Source organism: Phalacrocorax carbo, unplaced genomic scaffold (genome assembly GCF_963921805.1).
Source record: "Phalacrocorax carbo unplaced genomic scaffold, bPhaCar2.1 SCAFFOLD_142, whole genome shotgun sequence".
Classification (NCBI taxonomy): Eukaryota; Metazoa; Chordata; class Aves; order Suliformes; family Phalacrocoracidae; genus Phalacrocorax; species Phalacrocorax carbo.
This window is the reverse complement of record NW_026990384.1, coordinates 22599-45196: the sequence shown is the minus strand read 5'-3', so window position 1 is coordinate 45196 and position 22598 is coordinate 22599.

The following is a 22598-nucleotide window of genomic DNA, read 5'->3' as shown; positions in this document are numbered from 1 at the left end:
ACCTACCCGACTCTACAGGGCCAGCAAGGCGGTCCGAGACAAACTCAAACGCACACACCAACGCTATGAGAAACGCTACAAACTGCGCGCCTCCGAGACGAGAGAACGCTCTCGGCAAACAGAGGGACAACTGGACGGAAGAGCTCGTCCAGCAACAAGACCTGCGGAACCCTGACAGTGACGCAAGGAGGCCCTAACGCGATCCAAAAAGATTAGAAGAGCGTCAGGGCCCGTGACAAGAAGTTCCTGTCAAAACTGAGAGGGAGGAGGCACAAGAAGCCCAGCTACAAGACCTAAGAACGTAAGGATGCAGGGAAGAAATTACACTCCTTGAAAATGGACAGCGACAGAGCAGAGCTGTTCACGCATCTGGGAACGATGTCGCAGACAACAACTGCCCAGAAACTCCTCAAACAACAGAGCGATCCACACTTTAAACTGTAACACGCAAAAAAAGAAGCACCCAAAGGGCGCCAGCCCCACAATTAGAACCTTGCCAGCCCCTCGGGATAGTGCTGTGCTCCTGAGAGTAAAGAGAACATCGTGACCTGAGAAAGGTCTAAGACGCCGAACACACACCACACAAACTACACAACACACGCAGCCCGGAACAGCCCTGCCCAGCACAAACTAGCACCATGCTGAAGAGGAACTCGCTCCCCTTACCTGCCCAAAGGGGACTGCTTCCTGGACAGCCCTCGCCCCTAGGGTACCTTTAAAACCCCTTCCTGCCGTGGCCAACCCTGTCCCCACCCTACCCCGACCCCTTCCCCAGCACCCCTGCCTCAACTTAGCTTTCAGAGGGCCAGGAAGCTCAATCCATCCTCAAGAAGGAAGAGCACAGTCAGACCACTGGATTTGTCCTGCAGTTCCCAGATGCCTCCTCATCATCCAAAAAAAAAACCCCACACACAACCAAAAAAAAGGCTGGAGAGTGCTGTCAATCAGCATCACATCACAGACACTTCCCACAGCATTCCCCTCCTTACTCTACAGCAAGTCCAGAAAAGGCCACCACTGCTTTTAGAGGGCCGGGACACTCAATCCATCCTCAACAAGAAAAACACCAGCAGCCCACTAGATCAATCCTGCAGTTGCCAGGTGCCTCTTCACTATCAGAAAAAAAAAAACAAACTCCCAACCCACAGACAACAAACCGTGCTGTCAGTCAGCAACACATCAGTCAACACGGACCTTTCCCATATCATCCCCACCTCACATGTAGCCCGGGGTTCCGCTCAGCTGCTCTGTGCCCCTTCCAGACTGAGACAGTCGTCATCACTTGCAGCCCCTAGAGATACCGTAAGACACAAAATCACCGCTCTCCTTGCAAGAAGTCACCAGCCCCATGCTCCTCCTCACTGCAACCCAGCTCACCTGAAATGCTCCTCAAATACCCTTCACTTGCATCTTCCCTTTAATCCTGCATAGGGACCTGCTGCCTTAGTGTGCTCTACTCAGCTCTCCTCTATCACACTGCACAGGTCAGACCAAAGGGAGGGCCAGAGGAGGAGGAGGAGGAGGACAACGAGCAGGTGCACAAGGGCAGGCAGAGGAAGAGGAGGAGGGGCCCGAGGAGGAAGATAGAGGGCCCAAGAGCAGGCCTGAGGGTGGGCTGAGGAGGAGGGGGAGGGGCCAGAGGGTGGGCCGATGAGGACAAGGAGGAGCCCAAGGGTGGGCACATGAGGACGAGAAGCAAGAAAAGGAGGAAGATAGCAGGGCCCAGGGCGAGCACAGGACAGTAGGAGGAGAGAAAAGCAGAATCCAGCTGAACGGGGGCGGGGGGGCGTGTGTGCGTGTAGTGAGAAGGCACGAGGCAGGGAACAGGACGGCCAGAGAAGGACAGGGAGCCTGACGGAGGTGGAGATACAAGCAGCAGAGAGAGGGGAAGAGAGGCAGCAGAAAGAGGGAAGAGCAGGACACAGACCAACAAAGAAGGAAGAGGAGCAGGCTGGAGACGCACAAAGAACCTGGGGCAGGCAGCACGACAGCGAGGGAGGAAAGAAGAATAGGGGCAGGAAGCTGGACCGAGCGCGATGGAGACAGACAAGACAAGCGACAAGAACAGGGCAGAAAGGGAAGAATGAAGCCACGGGGACAGGGAGCCGAGACAGCCAACAACGGAGGGAAGGGGCCGGGGAGGGAACACCACAAAACAAACCATGGGGCTACGTGGTACAGAGCATGAGAAGGCAGAGAATTAAGAATTAGGGACAGGGAGCCAGAGAAACAACAACAAAAAAAAACACCCAAAACAAAGGGAGATGGGGAGCAAAAGGAATCGCAATGCGTACAGAAAGGAGAGAGAAACAATTCTAAAACAGGGTCATGGGGAAGCCAGAGACAGCAAGATGGAGAAAGGACAAAAGCTACAGGCTACAGGGCAGAGAGGGAAGAATTAATGAATAGACACAGAGAGCTGGGCAGAAAGAGATGGAGAAAGGCTGAAGATCACACGGCCAACAGGGAAGAGAGAAGAGAGGGAGGAATTTTCAAAACAGGGGCAAGAAGCCAGAGAGAGGGAGAGAGGCGCAACAATAAAATGGGGACAGGCCACAGGGCGGCGAGGAGGGAATCGATGAATAAGAACAGGAGACCAAAGAGAACACAATGTAGAATGGAAAAAAGGAACAGCGGCCTACAGGGAAGGAGGAATTAAAGATCAGGCACTGGGAGGCAGACAGAGACACATGAAGAAACAAGTAGGAAAAAAAAAAAAAAAAACACACAACGGCAATGGGCTACAAAGACAGACAGAGAGGGAAGAAATAAAACATAGCAGCAAGGAGCTGGACAGAGAGAGATGAGGACAAACAAATAGCACGGGTCTACGTGACAGAGAACGTGGAATTAGAACACAGAGAGGGGGAGCCGGACAGAGAGAGAGGCCGAGAGAAAAATCTAGACGGGCTACGGCGGGCAGAGGCAGGAATTAAAACCTAGGGACAGGGAGCTGGACAGAGGGAGACGGAGATCACAGGGAACAGCGGCGGGTGCAGGAAGAACAGGAATTCAAGAATAGGGAAAGGGAGCTGGACAGAGAAGAACTCAGGCAGGCAAGTAACAGTAGCAGGGTACAGAGCAGAGCAGACGAACTAAAAAGCGCGGCGGGAGCGTTGAGGCAGACAGAGAGAGATTAAGAAAAAAGTCACGGGCTACGTGGCAAAGCAGGAGGAACTCAGAAACGGGGATGGCAACCAAGGGAGAGTGAGCTGGTGAAGGATAACGGGTATTCAAAGTGAGGGACGGGGAGCTGGGAAAAGCGAGGCAGAGAAAAACAGAATCACAGAGAGAATCACACAAAGCCAAAAAAGAAGAAACTGAACAACAGGAACAGGTGTAACCAAAGCGATGAAATCAACCAACCAGAGACGGTGTTCCATTACGGGAACACGGAGCGTACGAATCAGCGCATCTGTCGATCTGCATTTTAGTCCCTAGGCGATCGTTAATGTCAGCAGAACAACAGACAACGTGCTTCTGTCAGAAAAGGATGACAAAACGCGCTTTCGTGTAGCGGACTGAGAAAACTAGCCAAGACTGCCAAGATTAAGAGCCAAGAAGGTAAAAGGCAATTCTGGCAGGGGGAGATCGCGACCACCGACTCACGGACCACCACCGAGCCTGCGCAGTGATTTACATACGGAACGAGCCAGTTTGTACCGATCAGTAGACAGGACGATAATGAATATGTATGAATACGTAAAATTTTGATCTACAAATTCTACGGGAAAGGTGTGTGAGGTACGCACGCCAGGAGGAGCGATCCCCCGTGCATCCAGCGCCGTGAATAAAGAACGCCTGCTCTTTAATACTAAATCGGCGTTGAGGAGTTGTTTCCGATTTTACCGCGTTTTTCGGTAACACACGGAGTCAGACCAAGAGGGCCAGAGAAAGACAAAATACCGACAGGCTACAGAACAGAGCAGGAGGAATAAAAAAATAAAAACGGAGCCAGAGCCAGGCAGAGAGAGGCGGAGAAAGAACAAGTAGCCACAGGCTACAGGACAGAGAGAGGGAGGCCTGAAAAGACGGGGAGGCAGGGAGCCACTCAGAGCGAGATGGAGAAAGAAGGGGCGGGGGGGCGCCAAAAAAAAAAAAAAAAAACATTTTGCAGCAGGTAAGGAAAGAGAGGGGGCCAGGGGGGAGAGACAGGGAGGGCCCAGGACGCACAAGAGAGGCAACGGGGCCCCAGTGGCCCAGGACTCACCGCGACTCTCGCTCTCAGCGCTGCTGGCACAATTTAGCCGTTCAGATGCTTCTTTCCCCTCCTCTCCGCCCTGCCTCTTCTGCAGCTCCAGACTCTAGGCCGTCCTGCACCTAAAGAGGATACACGGGTGTCTTACCGCTCTTACGAGATGAGGCTTCCTAGGCACGTAGCCTAGCTCGCTCGTGCACTACACGCCCGTACCCAACTCCCGGTTACGCGTACAGACCCTGCGGTGCACGTTGGTGGCCTGGCCCGCTGCGGGCTACGAAGGGGGATCCTCCCTCCCTCACCTGCAGGGACAGGCTCTCTCTTGCCTGCGGCAGGAAGGCAGCTGGCAGCCAGAGCGCCTTCAGTTTCTGCTGCTTTACCTTTCGTTGGCGTCTCCAGCTTCAGCCGAGGCAGCTCCTGTCCACAGCCGGGAAGGGCTCTGTGTGTCCCTTTTCGCCCCCGCGCTGCGAGGATGGCAACACCGGGCAGAGAGAAGCCACGCAAGCCTGAGACGGCCGCAGTCAACGGCATCCCCGGGGGAAGGACAGACAACCACGTCCTCAGCACGGTCTCTGGGAGAGGGAAAGAAGAAACAGCGACCGTCATTACCGTCGATCGACCCTGGCCAAAGCCCCTCCTTGCGCAGGGGCTTCTGGACACACCGCCCCTTCCCCGCGCTACTGCTAAGGGCCCCTGCGCCGAGGGGGAATCCAGTGCGCTCGAGGGCCGGCTCGCTGCCTTCACGACAGGGCCTGGGGGCGGCCAAGGGCTACGCAGCACGCTTCCGGGGAGGTGCCGGGGCTGGGGGCAGGCGCACGGGGCAAGGGGGGGGCCAGGGGAGGCTGAGCGGGAGCTCCGGTGAGCCGGGGAGGCGGCGGCCATCATCTGCGCCCTGGGCAGGGGGAAAAGGTCCTCCTCCTTTCCCTCTTCCCTTCTGTCAGCTCCCGGGGAACTCACCGCTTCTCGGGGAGCGGCCGCACCTGGAAGCCCCCAGAAATCAACACGAATCCAACCCCAAAAATACACCGCGCGTACCGTACGCGGCACGGCCGCCCGGCACCCGAGCGCCGGAACACCGCGCCTCCCGCCGCGCCCCGGCGAGCCACGTGACAGGGCCGGCAGCCACTGCGCCAGGACTACAGCTCCCGCCATGCTCTGCGCCACAACACGGCCGCCCGGGAGCCGCGCGCCACAAGGACTACAGCTCCCGCCATGCTCTGCGCCACAACACGGCCGCCCGGCAGCCCCCCGCCACAAGGACTACAGCTCCCGCCATGCTCTGCGCCACAACACGGCCGCCCGGCAGCCCCCCGCCGCAAGGACTACAGCTCCCGCCATGCTCTGCGCCACAACACGGCCGCCCGGCAGCCCCCCGCCACAAGGACTACAGCTCCCGCCATGCTCTGCGGCACAACCCGGCCGCCCGGCAGCCCCCCGCCACAAGGACTACAGCTCCCGCCATGCTCTGCGCCACAACACGGCCGCCCGGGAGCCCCCCGCCACAAGGACTACAGCTCCCGGCATGCTCTGCGCCACAACACGGCCGCCCGGCAGCCACTGCGCCAGGACTACAGCTCCCGGCACGCTCTGCGCCACAACACGGCCGCCCGGCAGCCCCCCGCAACAAGGACTACAGCTCCCGCCATGCTCTGCGGCACAACCCGGCCGCCCGGCAGCCACTGCGCCAGGACTACAGCTCCCGGCATGCTCTGCGCCACAACACGGCCGCCCGGCAGCCCCCCGCCACAGGGACTACAGCTCCCGCCATGCTCTGCGCCACAACACGGCCGCCCGGCAGCCCCCCGCCACAAGGACTACAGCTCCCGCCATGCTCTGCGCCACAACACGGCCGCCCGGCAGCCCCCCGCAACAAGGACTACAGCTCCCGCCATGCTCTGCGCCACAACACGGCCGCCCGGCAGCCCCCCGCCACAGGGACTACAGCTCCCGCCATGCTCTGCGCCACAACACGGCCGCCCGGCAGCCCCCCGCAACAAGGACTACAGCTCCCGCCATGCTCTGCGCCACAACACGGCCGCCCGGCAGCCCCCCGCCACAAGGACTACAGCTCCCGGCATGCTCTGCGCCACAACACGGCCGCCCGGCAGCCGCGCGCCGCAAGGACTACAGCTCCCGGCATGCTCTGCGCCACAACACGGCCGCCCGGCAGCCCCCCGCCACAAGGACTACAGCTCCCGGCATGCTCTGCGCCACAACACGGCCGCCCGGCAGCCCCCCGCCACAAGGACTACAGCTCCCGGCACGCTCTGCGCCACAACACGGCCGCCCGCCCAGCCGCCACACGCACCACCACAGCTCCCGCCACGCCGCGAGCCCGCCCTCCCCGCTCTCTCACCCTGCGGGGCACCGACCCTCCCGCCGATGCACCCGGAAGCCCCACCGAGCCCTCAGCACAGCCTCGCTCTCCCCACCGCCCGCTCCGACCCGCCGCTGCCCCGCCGCAGCCCTCCTCGGGGCTTGACCCGGCACGCAGCGGCCCCCCACCCAGACCCCGCTCACCTCCTCCCTCGCTACACTCGCAGCCCGCTGACGCTCGGCCACAGCTCCGCTCCGCTCCGCCCTCGGCTCACACTGGCCCCCCGGAGCAGGGCACCACCCCTTTTCCAGGGAGGAGCCGGCACCGGCAGCCCCACTGCCCGCACCTGGGGCTCCTCCAGCCAGACCCCGCCCACAGCTGAGGCGCAGCAGCAACGGGGGGCCCCCTCCCCTCACCCCCACAGTGCACCACCTCCTCCCCCGGGCTCCGTCACAGCCCCTTGCCCCACGCCAAGGGAGCGCAAACGCAGCCCTCAGGCCAAAGGAGAGGGCAGGTGTTGGTGCAGGCGCGCACGTAACAAGTCCCAGGAGCGATTCGTGGCTCAGGGTCCCCAACGCTCCCCCTGCCCCAAGGCCACCTCGGCCGCCGTTGCCGCAGCCGCACGGAGCTGGTGGTGGCTGGGATAGTGCTCATTTTCTCCACAGTAGCTAGGAAGGGATACGTTTTGGATTTATGTTCAAAACAGCGTTAATAATGTAGAGATGTTTTGGTTCTTGCTGAGCACTGCTTCCAGAGTCAGGGCCTCTTCTGGTTCTCTCAGTGCCCCACCAGCAAGTAGGCTGGGACAGCTGGGAAAGCTTTCCCAGCTAACTGACCAAAGGGATATTCCATACCATTTGACATCATGCTCAGCACACGCAGCTGGGGGAAGAAGGGGGAGTCCTTGGGGGGGGGGGGGGGGCGGGCTACGGCATTTCTCTCCCTAAGTAACCATGACACATGACAGAGCCCTGCTTTCCCAGAGGTGGCTCAACACCTGCCCGCCGAAAAGGAGGAGTGAATTAATTCCTTGCTTTGCTTCCACGCACAGCTTTTGCTTTACCTATTAAACAGTCTTGATCTCAGCCCATGATTTTTCTCACTTTTACCCTTCCAGCTCTCTCCCCCAGCCCACTGAGGGTGGAGCGAGCAAGCAGCTCCCTGGTGCAGAGTTGCCAGCTGGGGCTAAACCACGGCACGCGCTTGTCCGCGTTTGGCAGGAAAGGGACCGTCCGTCGCCTGGCTCCTGGAGCGACGGGCTGCTGGGCAGAGGGGGAGGCCACCAAAGGTGAGGAGCAGGGCACAGGACAGTAGGAAGAGAGAAGAGAAGAGCAGCAGCCAGCTGGACGGGGGCGGGGGGGCGTGTGTGCGTGTAGTGAGAAGGCACGAGGCAGGGAACAGGACGGCCAGAGAAGGACAGGGAGCCTGACGGAGGTGGAGATACAAGCAGCAGAGAGAGGGGAAGAGAGGCAGCAGAAAGAGGGAAGAGCAGGACACAGACCAACAAAGAAGGAAGAGGAGCAGGCTGGAGACGCACAAAGAACCTGGGGCAGGCAGCACGACAGCGAGGGAGGAAAGAAGAATAGGGGCAGGAAGCTGGACCGAGCGCGATGGAGACAGACAAGACAAGCGACAAGAACAGGGCAGAAAGGGAAGAATGAAGCCACGGGGACAGGGAGCCGAGACAGCCAACAACGGAGGGAAGGGGCCGGGGAGGGAACACCACAAAACAAACCATGGGGCTACGTGGTACAGAGCATGAGAAGGCAGAGAATTAAGAATTAGGGACAGGGAGCCAGAGAAACAACAACAAAAAAAAACACCCAAAACAAAGGGAGATGGGGAGCAAAAGGAATCGCAATGCGTACAGAAAGGAGAGAGAAACAATTCTAAAACAGGGTCATGGGGAAGCCAGAGACAGCAAGATGGAGAAAGGACAAAAGCTACAGGCTACAGGGCAGAGAGGGAAGAATTAATGAATAGACACAGAGAGCTGGGCAGAAAGAGATGGAGAAAGGCTGAAGATCACACGGCCAACAGGGAAGAGAGAAGAGAGGGAGGAATTTTCAAAACAGGGGCAAGAAGCCAGAGAGAGGGAGAGAGGCGCAACAATAAAATGGGGACAAGCCACAGGGCGGCGAGGAGGGAATCGATGAATAAGAACAGGAGACCAAAGAGAACACAATGTAGAATGGAAAAAAGGAACAGCGGCCTACAGGGAAGGAGGAATTAAAGATCAGGCACTGGGAGGCAGACAGAGACACATGAAGAAACAAGTAGGAAAAAAAAAAAAAAACACACAACGGCAATGGGCTACAAAGACAGACAGAGAGGGAAGAAATAAAACATAGCAGCAAGGAGCTGGACAGAGAGAGATGAGGACAAACAAATAGCACGGGTCTACGTGACAGAGAACGTGGAATTAGAACACAGAGAGGGGGAGCCGGACAGAGAGAGAGGCCGAGAGAAAAATCTAGACGGGCTACGGCGGGCAGAGGCAGGAATTAAAACCTAGGGACAGGGAGCTGGACAGAGAGAGACGGAGATCACAGGGAACAGCGGTGGGTGCAGGAAGAACAGGAATTCAAGAATAGGGAAAGGGAGCTGGACAGAGAAGAACTCAGGCAGGCAAGTAACAGTAGCAGGGTACAGAGCAGAGCAGACGAACTAAAAAGCGCGGCGGGAGCGTTGAGGCAGACAGAGAGATTAAGAAAAAAGTCACGGGCTACGTGGCAAAGCAGGAGGAACTCAGAAACGGGGATGGCAACCAAGGGAGAGTGAGCTGGTGAAGGATAACGGGTATTCAAAGTGAGGGACGGGGAGCTGGGAAAAGCGAGGCAGAGAAAAACAGAATCACAGAGAGAATCACACAAAGCCAAAAAAGAAGAAACTGAACAACAGGAACAGGTGTAACCAAAGCGATGAAATCAACCAACCAGAGACGGTGTTCCATTACGGGAACACGGAGCGTACGAATCAGCGCATCTGTCGATCTGCATTTTAGTCCCTAGGCGATCGTTAATGTCAGCAGAACAACAGACAACGTGCTTCTGTCAGAAAAGGATGACAAAACGCGCTTTCGTGTAGCGGACTGAGAAAACTAGCCAAGACTGCCAAGATTAAGAGCCAAGAAAGTAAAAGGCAATTCTGGCAGGGGGAGATCGCGACCACCGACTCACGGACCACCACCGAGCCTGCGCAGTGATTTACATACGGAACGAGCCAGTTTGTACCGATCAGTAGACAGGACGATAATGAATATGTATGAATACGTAAAATTTTGATCTACAAATTCTACGGGAAAGGTGTGTGAGGTACGCACGCCAGGAGGAGCGATCCCCCGTGCATCTGGCGCCGTGAATAAAGAACGCCTGCTCTTTAATACTAGATTGGTGTTGAATAGATATTTCCGATTTTACCGTGTTTTTTGGTAACAGTTTTGGCACCCCAGATGGGAACCTGCTTTTGAATCTCGACGGATCCGCAGGACCGTGCGACCTGCGGCCAGCCCCAAGGAATTCTTGGGGAGAGCTTCCGATCCCCAGGCCAGAGAATTCTGAGAAAGATCCCCTGGACTGAAGTAAACAAGGCATTCGTTTAAGAAGAAACTTAGGTAGAATAATATGTGGCGTTAGCTTCCCACATAGGATAGGATAGTGGGTTTGAGTCCCACAGGCCTGCCCGTAAGGCGCGGCGAAAGCCACGCAGGGTTGGGGCCAAGAGGTACCTCGGTTGGTAAGTCTCTGCTAGGCGAAAGCCTGTGGAGCGGGACCCGAGGGTAGGGGGGTCTTCAACAGGGGGTTGAAGTCTCCAGGGATATCTAGCAGGGGGCTACAGATCCCAGTGGCGGATTCCCAGTGAGACCTCTAACGGGGGTTGGAGTCCCTCTGACTACTATTTGTGATAGTGCACTATCACAACTGCTAGTCGACTGGGAGATGGGAGCATTTCTGAGTAAGAAACCTATCCCACAGAGAACACCTTTGGGATGTACTTTGAAGCACTGGAAAGACATCGGGGGTGATGACCCACTAACTCGGAAACCATTAATTGAATATTGCAATCATTGGTGCCCAACGTATCAATTGGAAGGTGGGCACGAATGGCCAGAACAGGAGACATTGCAATATCATACCATCTTGCAATTAATGTTGTTTTGTAAAAAGGGAAGGCAAATGGGAAGAAGTGGCATATGTTGATTTGTTCTTTACACTGTGGAATCATCCAGAGTGGCAGAAACAGCGTGAGATATGTCCACAGGATTCTACGGCAATGTTTCTGAAAAGAGGAAAATGTGGTGAGAACTTGAAGTGTTGCTCTACTTGTGATACTGGATACTTCACTTGATGGAACTGACAAGAAAATAGTATTGAATACAGCCAGAAGGCAGGTGCAGGGAGCACATGCTAACAGGAATTTACAGAGAACAACGAATAAGAATTTTCCATCTACAAATCCCGAGTGGGACCCTAATCAGCCAGGACCCAGGGGAATGTTGACTAGATGTCAGAGACAGATGTTATTTGGAGTAAGACATGCAATGCCAAAAGCCATAAATTTTGACCCATTTATTAAGTGAGACAAGAATTAAAGGAGTCCCCTTCAGCCTTTATGGAAAGACTGAAGGTGACCACCAGAAAATATACTCATTTGAACCCAGAAAAAAACAGAAAAAGCAATTCAGTTGGTCTCTATATTCATAAGACAATCAGCCCCAGATTGGGGGGGGGGGGGTGGGGTGGGGGGGAGTAAAAAAACCTTCAGAAACTAGAAGAACCTGAATCCAGAGATCTGGGTAAAATGCTTGAAGTAGCTTGGCATGAAGGAGACCAGAGGAATCAACCCTAGCTGAACACCTGGTTACACTGAAGCTAGGGAATGAAGAAATAGAATTTTTGGTAGATACGGGAGCCACTTCTTTGGTACTGAATACACGTAAAGAGAAAGTTGATCATAAACCAGTAGGTGTTGTTAGTGCGACAGGGCAAAGAAAAATTAGCCTTTCTTAGAGCCATTAAAGTTTAAATTGGAGAAGCAATGGGCAACTCACCAGTTTCTGTATATGCCTGAATGTCCACTGCCTCTGTTATGATGAGATCTATTAAGTAAATTAGATGCTCAAGTAACTTTTAAAGATGGAGAGATTAAATTACTAATACCAGAACAGAATCAAAAGCCACAGAGGCGAGAGCGTTTATGTTACAGGATTCCTCCAGGGAGGAACAGGTTCCCGAAGAAGTGGAAAACGTAGTAATTCCTTTGGTTTGAGCGAGCGGAGCTCCGGAGCGACCTAAGCGGGCAGAGCCGGTAAAAGTAACCTTAAAGCCTGGAGCCAAGCCGGTAAGACAAAAACAATACCGTATTAAGCGAGAGGCTCGAAAAGGATTAGAGAAGTTAATTATAAATTTTTTTCAGAATATGAGCTCTTAGTAGAATGTGAATCAGAATATAGTACTCCTGTGCCGCCAGTAAAGAAATCTAGAGGCAAAGAGTATTAGCTGGTTCACGATTTAAGGGCTATATCTCAGGTGGTCCAAGATCTACATCCGGTAGTAGCTAATCCATACACTTTACTGACCTCTTTTAAAGGAGGAGCATAAATGGTTTACTGTACTAGATTTGAAGGATGCCTTCTTTTGCATACCTCCAGGCATAAAAAGTCAAAGCCTATTTGCTTTGGAATGGGAAAGCCCCACCACAGAATGAAAGACACAGCTAACATGGACCGTACTTCCACAAGGATTTAAAATTAGTCCTACGATATTTGGGACTCAGCTGGCAAGAAAAAAAATTAGAAATATAGAAATGTATAGAAAAAACAGAACCCAGGGAGAGGCATATTGTTACAGAATGCAGACGACATTCTGATAGTGGCAGAAAGTAAAGAATAATGTTTTGAAATTTTTAAATTTTCTGGGCCAAGGAAGATGCGGAGTTTCCAGAAACAAAACCCAAATAGGAGAAGCAACAGCCATTTATTTAGGATTCGAAATATCTCAAAGACAAAGACAATTAGAAAGTGAAAAGAAAGAAACTATTTGTCAAATTCCCGAACCTAGCGGCCCGAAGGAACTGAGAGCTTTTCTGAAAATAGTGAAATAGCGTCAGCTCTGGATTCTGAACTACAGACTGTATGTAAAACCATTATATGAGGCACTGAAAGAATCAAAGGATAAATATTTAACCTGGACGCCCGGATGCCAAACGGCATTCAAAGAACTGAAAAGAGCCTCAGTGATGGCCCCTGCATTAGGCCTACCCGATTTCGCTAAACCTTTTGAGCTGTTTGTCCACGAAAGACAACATTTAGCCCTTGGAGTGCTGACACAGCGACTGGGAACCTGGAAGAGACCCGTGGGCTACTTCTCCAAACAACTCGACCACGTGAGTAAAAGATGGCCTGGATGTTTACGGGCAGTGGCAACAGCAGCGCTGCCGATCCAGGAAGCCCCAAAGTTAACAATGGGACAAAAGATGACAGTATGTGTCCCGCACATAGCGGTGACTGTTTTAGAACAAAAGGGGGGTCGTTGGCTATCCCTTAGCAGAATGTTGAAATATCAAGTTGTTCTGTTAGAACAAGACCATGTGGAATCGAAGACTACTGCTATACTGAATCCTGTATGTTTTTAACAACAGAAAACCTTACGGACAGTTTCGAACACGATCGCTTGCTAACTATTGAACAAGTCTATTCCAGCAGACCAGGCCTGAGACACAAACCTCTGGGAAAATCCTGATCTGGAGTTGTTTACAGATGGAAGCAGCTCTGGGCGAGAAGAGAATGGCCAGATATGCTGTCGTTATCACCGCCGAGGGAATGGAGTCAGGGGTGCTGCCTGCGAACACCTCAGCACAGAAAGCAGTATTGGTAGCGTTGAAGCGAGCTCTGCGAATGGCAGAAGGACGAAGGATAAATATCTAGACTGATTCCAAACATGCATTTGGTGTGATCCACGATCATGGAGCTACTGGGAAGGAAAAAGGACTGCCATCAGCCCAAGAATCATTGATACAGCATAAAGACGACATTCTCCAACTTCCGGAAGACGTGCAGAAACCAAAAGAAGTGGCGGTAAAGCGTTGCAAAGCTCATCGATTCGGCCAGACGGCTGTAAACATAAGCAAACGATTGACAGATAAAGCTGCAAAGAGGACTGCAGAGCAAGGTATCCTTGCACTAGTACCAGTAAAACAGATCGGAATTCCAAAGTTGAAACCGAGATTATTATAATAAATTGGATGAGCAATTAGCAGAACAATTGGAAGCATCACAAAACACAGAGATGGTAGGTAACACCAGAAAAACAAGTAATAATAATAACAACCCCACAAGTTATAACAGAACTTGCAAAAGAAAAGCATGAGCAAACACATTAGGGTGTAGATGCTACGGTTTTGAGTTTAAAAGCATCTGTAGCGTGTGTAGGCATGACAAGAATAATTAAACCCATGGTAGCTAAGTGTCCAATCTGTCCTAGAAATAATCCCCTGAACCAAAGGAAACCACCTTTAGGAGTAACAAAACAAAAAATTCTCCCGGAAATTATTAGCAAATTAAGTTTTCTGAGTTACCCAGACAAAATAGATATAGCAGTATTTGTTAGTGCTGATGGACAAATTTTCTAGTTGGCCAGAAGCTTTCTCGTGCTGCACCAACAAAGCTAGAGTAGTAGTTAAAATGTTGCTGAAAGAAATAATACCAAGATTTAGAGTGCCAACAGGAATGTCCTCTGGGAGAGGACCACATTTTTTTGCAGAGGTAGTTCAACAAATTAATAAAATTTTGGGTATAAGATGGAACCTGCATATGCCCTAGAGACCACAATCAAGTGAAAATTTTGAGAAGATGAACCAAACACTGAACTGACATAGTGGAATATTATTGATCTAAGATGGAAGTATTGAGAAAATGATTATTTCAAAACTTCCAAAGGGGGGAAATGTAACCAAAGCGATGCAATCAACCAACCAGAGATGGTGTTCCATTACGGGAACACGGAGCGTACGAATCAGCGCATCTGTCGATCTGCATTTTAGTCCCTAGGCGATCGTTAATGTCAGCAGAACAACAGACAACGTGCTTCTGTCAGAAACGGATGACAAAACGCGGTTTCGTGTAGCGGACTGAGAAAACTAGCCAAGACTGCCAAGATTAAGAGCCAAGAAGGTAAAAGGCAATTCTGGCAGGGGGAGATTGCGACCACCGACTCACGGACCACCACCGAGCCTGCGCAGCGATTTACATACGGAACGAGCCAGTTTGTACCGATCAGTAGACAGGACGATAACGACTATATACGAGTATGTAAAATTTTGATCTACAAATTCTACGGGAAAGGTGTGTGAGGTACGCACGCCAGGAGGAGCGATCCCCCGTGCATCCAGCACCGTGAATAAAGAACGCCTGCTCTTTAATACTAGATTGGTGTTGAATAGATATTTCCGATTTTACCGCGTTTTTCGGTAACACAGGGAGTCAGACCAAGAGAGCCAGAGAAAGACACAATACCGACAGGCTACAGGACAGAGCAGGAGGAATGAAAAAATAAAAACGGAGCCAGAGCCAGGCAGAGAGAGGCGGAGAAAGAACAAGTAGCCACAGGCTACAGGACAGAGAGAGGGAGGCCTGAAAAGACGGGGAGGCAGGGAGCCACTCAGAGCGAGATGGAGAAAGAAGGGGCGGGGGGGGGGTGCAAAAAAAAAAACTAAAAAAAATTTTGCAGCAGGTAAGGAAAGAGAGGGGGCCAGGGGGGAGAGACAGGGAGGGCCCAGGATGCACAAGAGAGGCAACGGGGCCCCAGTGGCCCAGGACTCACCGCGACTCTCGCTCTCAGCGCTGCTGGCACAATTTAGCCGTTCAGATGCTTCTTTCCCCTCCTCTCCGCCCTGCCTCTTCTGCAGCTCCAGACTCTAGGCCATCCTCCACCTGAAGAGAATACAAGGGTGTCTCACAGCTCTTACGAGATGAGGCTTCCTAGGCACGTAGCCTAGCTCGCTCGTGCTGGAGCTGGGGGCAGGAGCACGGGGGGGCAAGGGGGGCCAGGGGAGGCTGAGGGGGAGCTCTGGTGAGCTGGGGAGTTGGCTATCTTCTGCACCCTGGGCAGGGGGAAAAGGTCATCCTCCTCCTCCTCCTCCTTTCCCTCTTCCCTTCTGTCAGCTCCAGGGTAACTCCTGGGGCTGCCCTCACCCACTCACCTTTAGCATACCAGAAGCCTGCCTCGGCAGGTCGTTTGAAGCTTCCCATCCCACCAGCCCCAGTAGCGCAGGCACACAAGGAGACACCCCTGCACCCACCAAAGGGGCTCGCTCACCTCACCAGCAGCCCTAGGCCTCACCTGACACAGGGAATCGTGTCCGACACACCACCACGCTGCAGCAGGAGCGGAGGAGGCCTTTCCTTACCAGGAAGCAGCAACGAGCACGGCGGCATCACCTCGCAGGCACCGCAGCATCGCAGGGCTGTTACCTGCGGAGAGAGCAATGGGGATCACAGGGACGCCACCGCGCGTGCGCGGCTCCCGGGCTCAGTACCCAACTCTGGTCGCTGGGCAGCAGCATTATCTGAATTACTCTTCTCGATTAATACCATCCAGAAACCGTAACTTGGCTGCATCCACAGAGCTTCTATTCCTCTGCACCTTTCCCCCTCGCAGCCCCAGCAGCACCGTTCATTGCCTCTGCACCAAACAGCAAAGTGTCTCGAGCATTTCAGTCCTTTCCTCTCGACTGCTTAAAAAAATCTGGTGCTTGCTACTGTCCATGCCACTGCCCGCCCCCCCCATGCCCGAGGGAGGAGAAGCAGCACAGCAAACCTGGGGAACAAGGTTGGGTCCCCCACCCCCGCAGAATAAGCCCCAGGAACTGCTTGTAGGCATGTGGCATCAGGGTTGTGATAGGGTTTTGTTTTGGTTTTCTTTTTTTTCCCCTGCCTTCTTTACATAATGTAATAATTGGGGTTGCTTTTCCAAACTACTGAGTTCTGTGGGGACTTTTTGTGCTTTTACCCTACAAAAAATGGTCATTTTCACTTTCGGTTTTGTGCATGAGAATGGTTGGTGGGTGCTTTTAGGTGGTTGTTCCTTCCCCACCACCACCCTTTTTTTCCTTTCCAGCTGCACAAATCCAGCTGAGTTGGCTTTCCCAGAAGCCCCAAGTTGTTTTCTTTCCACCAGAATTTTCTGTTTTTTCACCCCCCATTGCAGACCCAGAGTCAGGGGGTTTGAGGTATTTTTGTGCCCAGGCAGCAGCTCCCAGGCTGCATAAGCAGCCCCACAGGGGGAAGTCCCCGTTTGAGGGAATCGGCCCCAAATTGGGATGGGAAAGTGAAGACAAGGGAAAAAAAAACCTGAATAACCTGAAAAAGAACACCTACTCCAGCCCACCAAGCACCGGTCACCTTGCCTGACTCACCTCCAGGGCCCAGATCACGCTCGGCTCATCGCTTAGCACCCTCAGATCACAAAAAAAAAAGAGTAAAACCCATAATGGAGCCCTATAGCCATCAGTCACATCTTCCCTCCAGTACTACACAGACTCACCTTCTTCCAGCGCTCCCCTGGGCTCTCCTCCGTTGCCCTGCACGACTCATCCATCTGCACCTGGAAAAACAGTGTTACTGAACAAGTCACCTGGAGGCACAGCAACAGCTTAACCATTCCACAGCTCTTGCGCCCCCGTAGGAATACCATCTAGAGCCCAACTACAGCCTGCCGTTAAAGGAAATGCGTTAAATCAAACGTTAAGCCCTCGCACGTACAAGCCGGAACAGCAAACACACGGCACGCTCGCGCACCCAGGGCGCAGCCCGACGGAGGTCCACGCGCACCTCGCCGGTCTGATGCGGAGCCGCCCAGCATCCCTGCGAGCACAGCTGCAGGCGCAACAGCAGTGTCACCTACACCCATCTCAGCGCGCAGCGCTTCTGAAGCTTTAAGCTGAAAGCCCTACCTTGACCCTTGGCCACACTAGAAGCGAGCCGTGGCTAGGACTCCACAGAAACACAGCAACACAAATTGCACACCCACAGCGGTGACAGCCTTGCAGCTATTTAGACCAGGAACAACAGAGAAAAGTAAAACAGCTTCATCACCCGCACAGGAAAAGCAGCAGACGGAGACAAAGGGTCAGCATTCACAGCCCTTACAGAACACAGGCGTTCTCTCTCCTTCCACTCCTAAACCCATCCCCACTTAGGTCTAAATATCGCAGCCCTGCTGGGGCAATATCGAGAGCGGGGAACAAGAGCCCTGCCGCCCGCCGTTTGTGCGGCAGGACACAAAAACAGAGGGACATGTTTTGCCACACACAACCCTGAATCTCCTGAAAATTTATGTTTACTAAAAATAGCCATTTGGAACATATTCCCAAAAACATTCGGCAATGAAACGCTTACGTGTTTGACACCCGCACATTTTTGGGGAACTTGCTATTTGCTTCCTGGTTTTGCTGGTCTTCCCTCAGAAGTTCTACCTGCAGCCAAGTTATTCCCACCCGCCCGACCGGTTCAAGCGTTCACCTTCCTGGTATTATCAGCACATTGACACAGGCGAGGAACTTACTGCTCTTCTAAAACTATCCAAATGACAATTACAGCCCTGAAAGAGGAGTGGAAGAGAAGAAAAGGAGAGATCAGGCAGCAAAAATGCCCTGCAGGCTGCTGCCAGCCAACACTGCACTCTTTTGTTAAAGCCACCCCGCCCCCCCAAACGCAAAAATAAACCCCATGACTTTGTGGAGTGCGGTTTTTTCTTCTTTTCAGCAGTCCTTCTGGAGCTCATCCCTGTCTCAGCATCTTGTCTTGTCAGAGCATGAAGATGCAGATGATCTGTATCCCGATGACATCTGCATGGGATGAATACATTTTCAGAAAACGCCCGACTGAGCCATTTGCCACAGTCACGAGACTCACGACATGACACACGAGGTGGGCCCAGAGTTTTAAGGCAAAAATACCTCCCCCGCCCCCCACCCGAGATCTTTCAGGCTCCAGACCTGCCATCTCCCCGCACCAAACCTCCCCGGCCAAAGGGTTTCAGGTGGCCCAAAACACAGTACACAGAAAATAAACGGGGAAAGCCCTACATTGTGCAAAAGCGAACGATGCCCGACCAGGGCTTCTCTGCGGGGCCCGGGCTCGGCACGGAGCCCCCCCCCGGCACGAGCACGGGCCCGGGCCGGTCACGGAGCCCCCCCCCCGCCCGGCCCCGGGCCCGGCACGGAGGAGCCAGCCCCCCCCTCCCCCGCCCGGCCCCGGGCCCGGCACGGAGGAGCCAGCCCCCCCCTCCCCCGCCCGGCCCCGGGCCCGGCACGGAGGAGCCAGCCCCCCCCTCCCCCGCCCGGCCCCGGGCCCGGCACGGAGGAGCCAGCCCCCCCCTCCCCCGCCCGGCCCCGGGCCCGGCACGGAGGAGCCAGCCCCCCCCCTCCCCCGCCCGGCCCCGGGGCCGGCACGGAGGAGCCAGCCCCCCCCCTCCCCCGCCCGGCCCCGGGGCCGGCACGGAGGAGCCAGCCCCCCCCTCCCCCGCCCGGCCCCGGGGCCGGCACGGAGGAGCCAGCCCCCCCCTCCCCCGCCCGGCCCCGGGCCCGGCACGGAGGAGCCAGCCCCCCCCTCCCCCGCCCGGCCCCGGGCCCGGCACGGAGGAGCCAGCCCCCCCCTCCCCCGCCCGGCCCCGGGCCCGGCACGGAGGAGCCAGCCCCCCCCTCCCCCGCCCGGCCCCGGGCCCGGCACGGAGGAGCCAGCCCCCCCCTCCCCCGCCCGGCCCCGGGCCCGGCACGGAGGAGCCAGCCCCCCCCTCACCCGCCCGGCCCCGGGCCCGGCGCGACGGAGGCGTCCCCCGCCCCGCCCGGCCCCGGGCCCGGCGCGACGGAGCTCCTCCCGCCCGGCACCGAGCCCGGCCCAGGCCCGGCGCGACGGAGCCCCCCCCGCCCGGCCCAGGGTCGGGCCCGCACGGAGCCCCCCCCACCCCCGGCCCACACGGAGCCCCCACCGCTGTCCGAACTCACCCACCAGCGCTCTCCGGCCCCCGGCTACGGCCGCGCTGCTCTCTCAGGCCGCTGCCGCAGACGAGGATCGGGAGCCGCCAGGCCTCCAGGAGTCCCGAGGGGATGCCGGCCACCGCAGGGGATGGCTGCCTGCGGCCGGACTGCCGCGGCGCTCCCCGCCCAGCTCCGAGCAGGCTCCGCCGGCCACGGGCTTCCCACGCCGGGCCGCAGAGGGGCCCCGGCACCGCAGAGACCCCTCGCGACCCGGCCGCCCCACGCACCTCTCCCACCTCCGCTCCGCCGCGCCGCGCCACCGGAAGCCCGGGCCCCGCGGGGCGGCCCTTAGAGGGCGGCCGGAAGGACCGGCCCCCACCGGCCCCGCCCCCGCGCCGGACCGCCCCCGCGCCCAGCCGGTGAGCGCCAGCGCCCCCTGCTGGCCGGGCCGCGCTCAGCTCGCGAGGGCGCCGAGGGCCGGGCGGGGCGGGACGCGCCGGCTCGGGGCCGGCTCCTTTCGGGGCGAGCGGGCGAGCGAGAGACCCCTGCGGGCCCCGGTCACGGCCGGGCAGAGCCGCGCGCCCTCCGGGAGCGGCTGAACGGGGCTGCCGCTCGTGACACGTACCGAGCCGTCCGCGACGGGAGCGAGCAGAGGAGGAAGGGGCCGGCGGCCGCGGGGCCCTGCCCGCAGGCACGGGGGGGGGTGCGGGCTGGGGCCCGTGGGGCCGCCCTGCTGGGCCGCTGCCCTGCGCCGCACCGCGCTGGGGGCTGGGGCCCGACCGGCGCCGGGGGACCGGGGGCAGCCACGAGCAGGGGGCCTGAGCTTAGCCACGGCCTGCAAAACACCCCGCAGCGTGAGACGCTGCGAGGCCAAGGTGGTCCTTGGCAATGGGGGCGCCTGGGCTCGGCCTCCGCCGTACCCGTCCTGGGTCTGCGTGGCGTTCCAGGGGAACGGTGTTCTCCTCGTGCGGAAGGTGGGCTGGCCGTTCGGCCGTGCCCCGGCCGTTACCGATACTGCCAGAGGCGCTCGCACGCTCTGGCCCGTTACTGCTGCGGTACCGCGCCGTAGCCGAAAGAAGAGGTGTTGTGTTTTCTCACAAAAAAGCCTCCTACGGTCAGTGGAAGAAATAACCTCCTTCCGTGGCACTGACTCTTTTCGTCCAGTCCATAGCCGGCTTTCGGCTTTTGTCTTTACGGCATTCAGTTTGCTTTCTGCCAAGCTTTCTACCTGCTGTGAAACATTTGGATGTTTTTTTCCTGTTGCTTTTTTTCCCCCCTACTTGCTCCACAACTCCCACACCAACCACCCAGCGCGGCTCGCCTTTCAGCCCCCAGACCCAGGAGCCTTGCCCTGGGACGGCCCGTACATGTCAGCAGAGTTGTTCCAGCTCTCACCCTGTCCCTACCCAGCTGAGGACGTCTGTGTCCGTGGGAGACACCCAGACACTCCCCCTGCAGCGTGGCAGTCCCCTGCCCCGTCAGTGAAAACTGCGGCAATATCGGCTAAGTTTAAAAGCGTCGGCAGGAGGTGCAGGATACGTAAATAAAGCGGCGGTTGGCTGCCGGGTACGGGTGCGATATAAATACATTTTGTTTACAGGCCTTCGTGCCTATTCAGCGTTGAACGGCACCGCAGCCCACCCACCCCAGGGCTCACGGGGCTCGGAGAAGGGTCTCTCCAAGGGCACAACCTAAGGCAGCGCAGGAAGCCCAGCTGCCACGCTCCCAGTCGCTACGGGACGCTTGCTTACAGCTACACCGACGAGGGTGCGGATGAGGCTGGAACTAGCAGAAATGCTGACTCTTCTGGCCTTTTATTTGCGGAAGGCACAGCGCGCGAGCCTCGGCGGCTCACAGGAGAAGCGTGCGGCGCTGCCGGACTCTCATTCTCAGCTCACGTACTACTGCCAAAGCTCCTGCCCTGTGCTGTGCCAGATGCCGGCTGGCGTGAGCACCTGGGCTCCTGAGGGACCCCCTTGTCCTGAGAGCCAGAGGTACTCGCTTCCCTTTGCATGAGGCCTGTAGGAGATAGACCCTGCAATTTAAAAAATCTGTATCAAACGTGGCAGACTCAAAGGGGGGCATTTTAAAAAAGGCAGGTTTGTTTTCTTTTTTAACTTTACGATCTACAGCCTAGCAAAGAGCTCCCTTTCAGTGTCAGTCGCTTGGCCTTCTCCCCTACTGACGAGGTCCCAGCCTCCCGGTGAGATCTCGCTGGAGATATTCTCAGTTTCCCTCAGGTACGGGGCTGCCCTGGCCCGAGGCCAGCGAAGAAGCTGACTTTGCCCGTGCCTGAATCAGCAACACGTCCAGCAGGCGACTTGCAGAGCCCAGGGAACCCTCGTAAAGAGGTCTGGGGGTGGGCCGCGCCACATCTGCGGCATCGGCCGTGGGAAAGGACCGGCGCAGTAAAGCAGGTGGGTGAAACCGCGGTCCGCGCCAGTACGTGCTGCTGCCTGGGGCATCGCTTTGCTGCGGGTCAAGTCAGATGCTCTCTGTAAGAGTCAGTCAGGACAAAGGCCGCAGCAGATGTCTTTTCTGCTCATTTTAACAAAGGCTGGACAGAGCCCATAGAGGAAGGCACTACGCGTCTTGCTGGGTCTGTTTGCCTGCCTTCTCATAAGCTGTCGCGGAAACTTGCACGAGCAAAGCCTGTGCAAGCTGATGACAGCCACGCACGGTTGAAGAGGGAGCAGACGGTGAGAGCAGAGGTGCGCGCTCAGGCTGTGCGCTGGAAGCTAATGCTAATGCTGCAAAATAAAGAGTGGATTTTCTTTTTTGGGTTTAGGTGAGCGCTAAACATGACATGTGCGTGTGTGCGTGTGTCTCTCGCAGGTTTTTGTCATACACCCCACCCCCCCGCCCCAAAAAAACCACCCGCACATGCCACGCGTTAAACAGTGGTTTTCCATTGTACTTAGACGTGCTTACATAGGTGTGTTGGTTTTTTTCTTTTTTAATGCAGAAACAGCAATACGATAGATTTAATACAGCTAGCAATTAGATGGGTGTAGCTTTAGAGCGTCGGCTGTTTACAAAGCAACTGCACACCTTCTTTAACTCACAGTTTAAACAGGTAAACTTGCAGTGCATCACACGTGCTTTGTA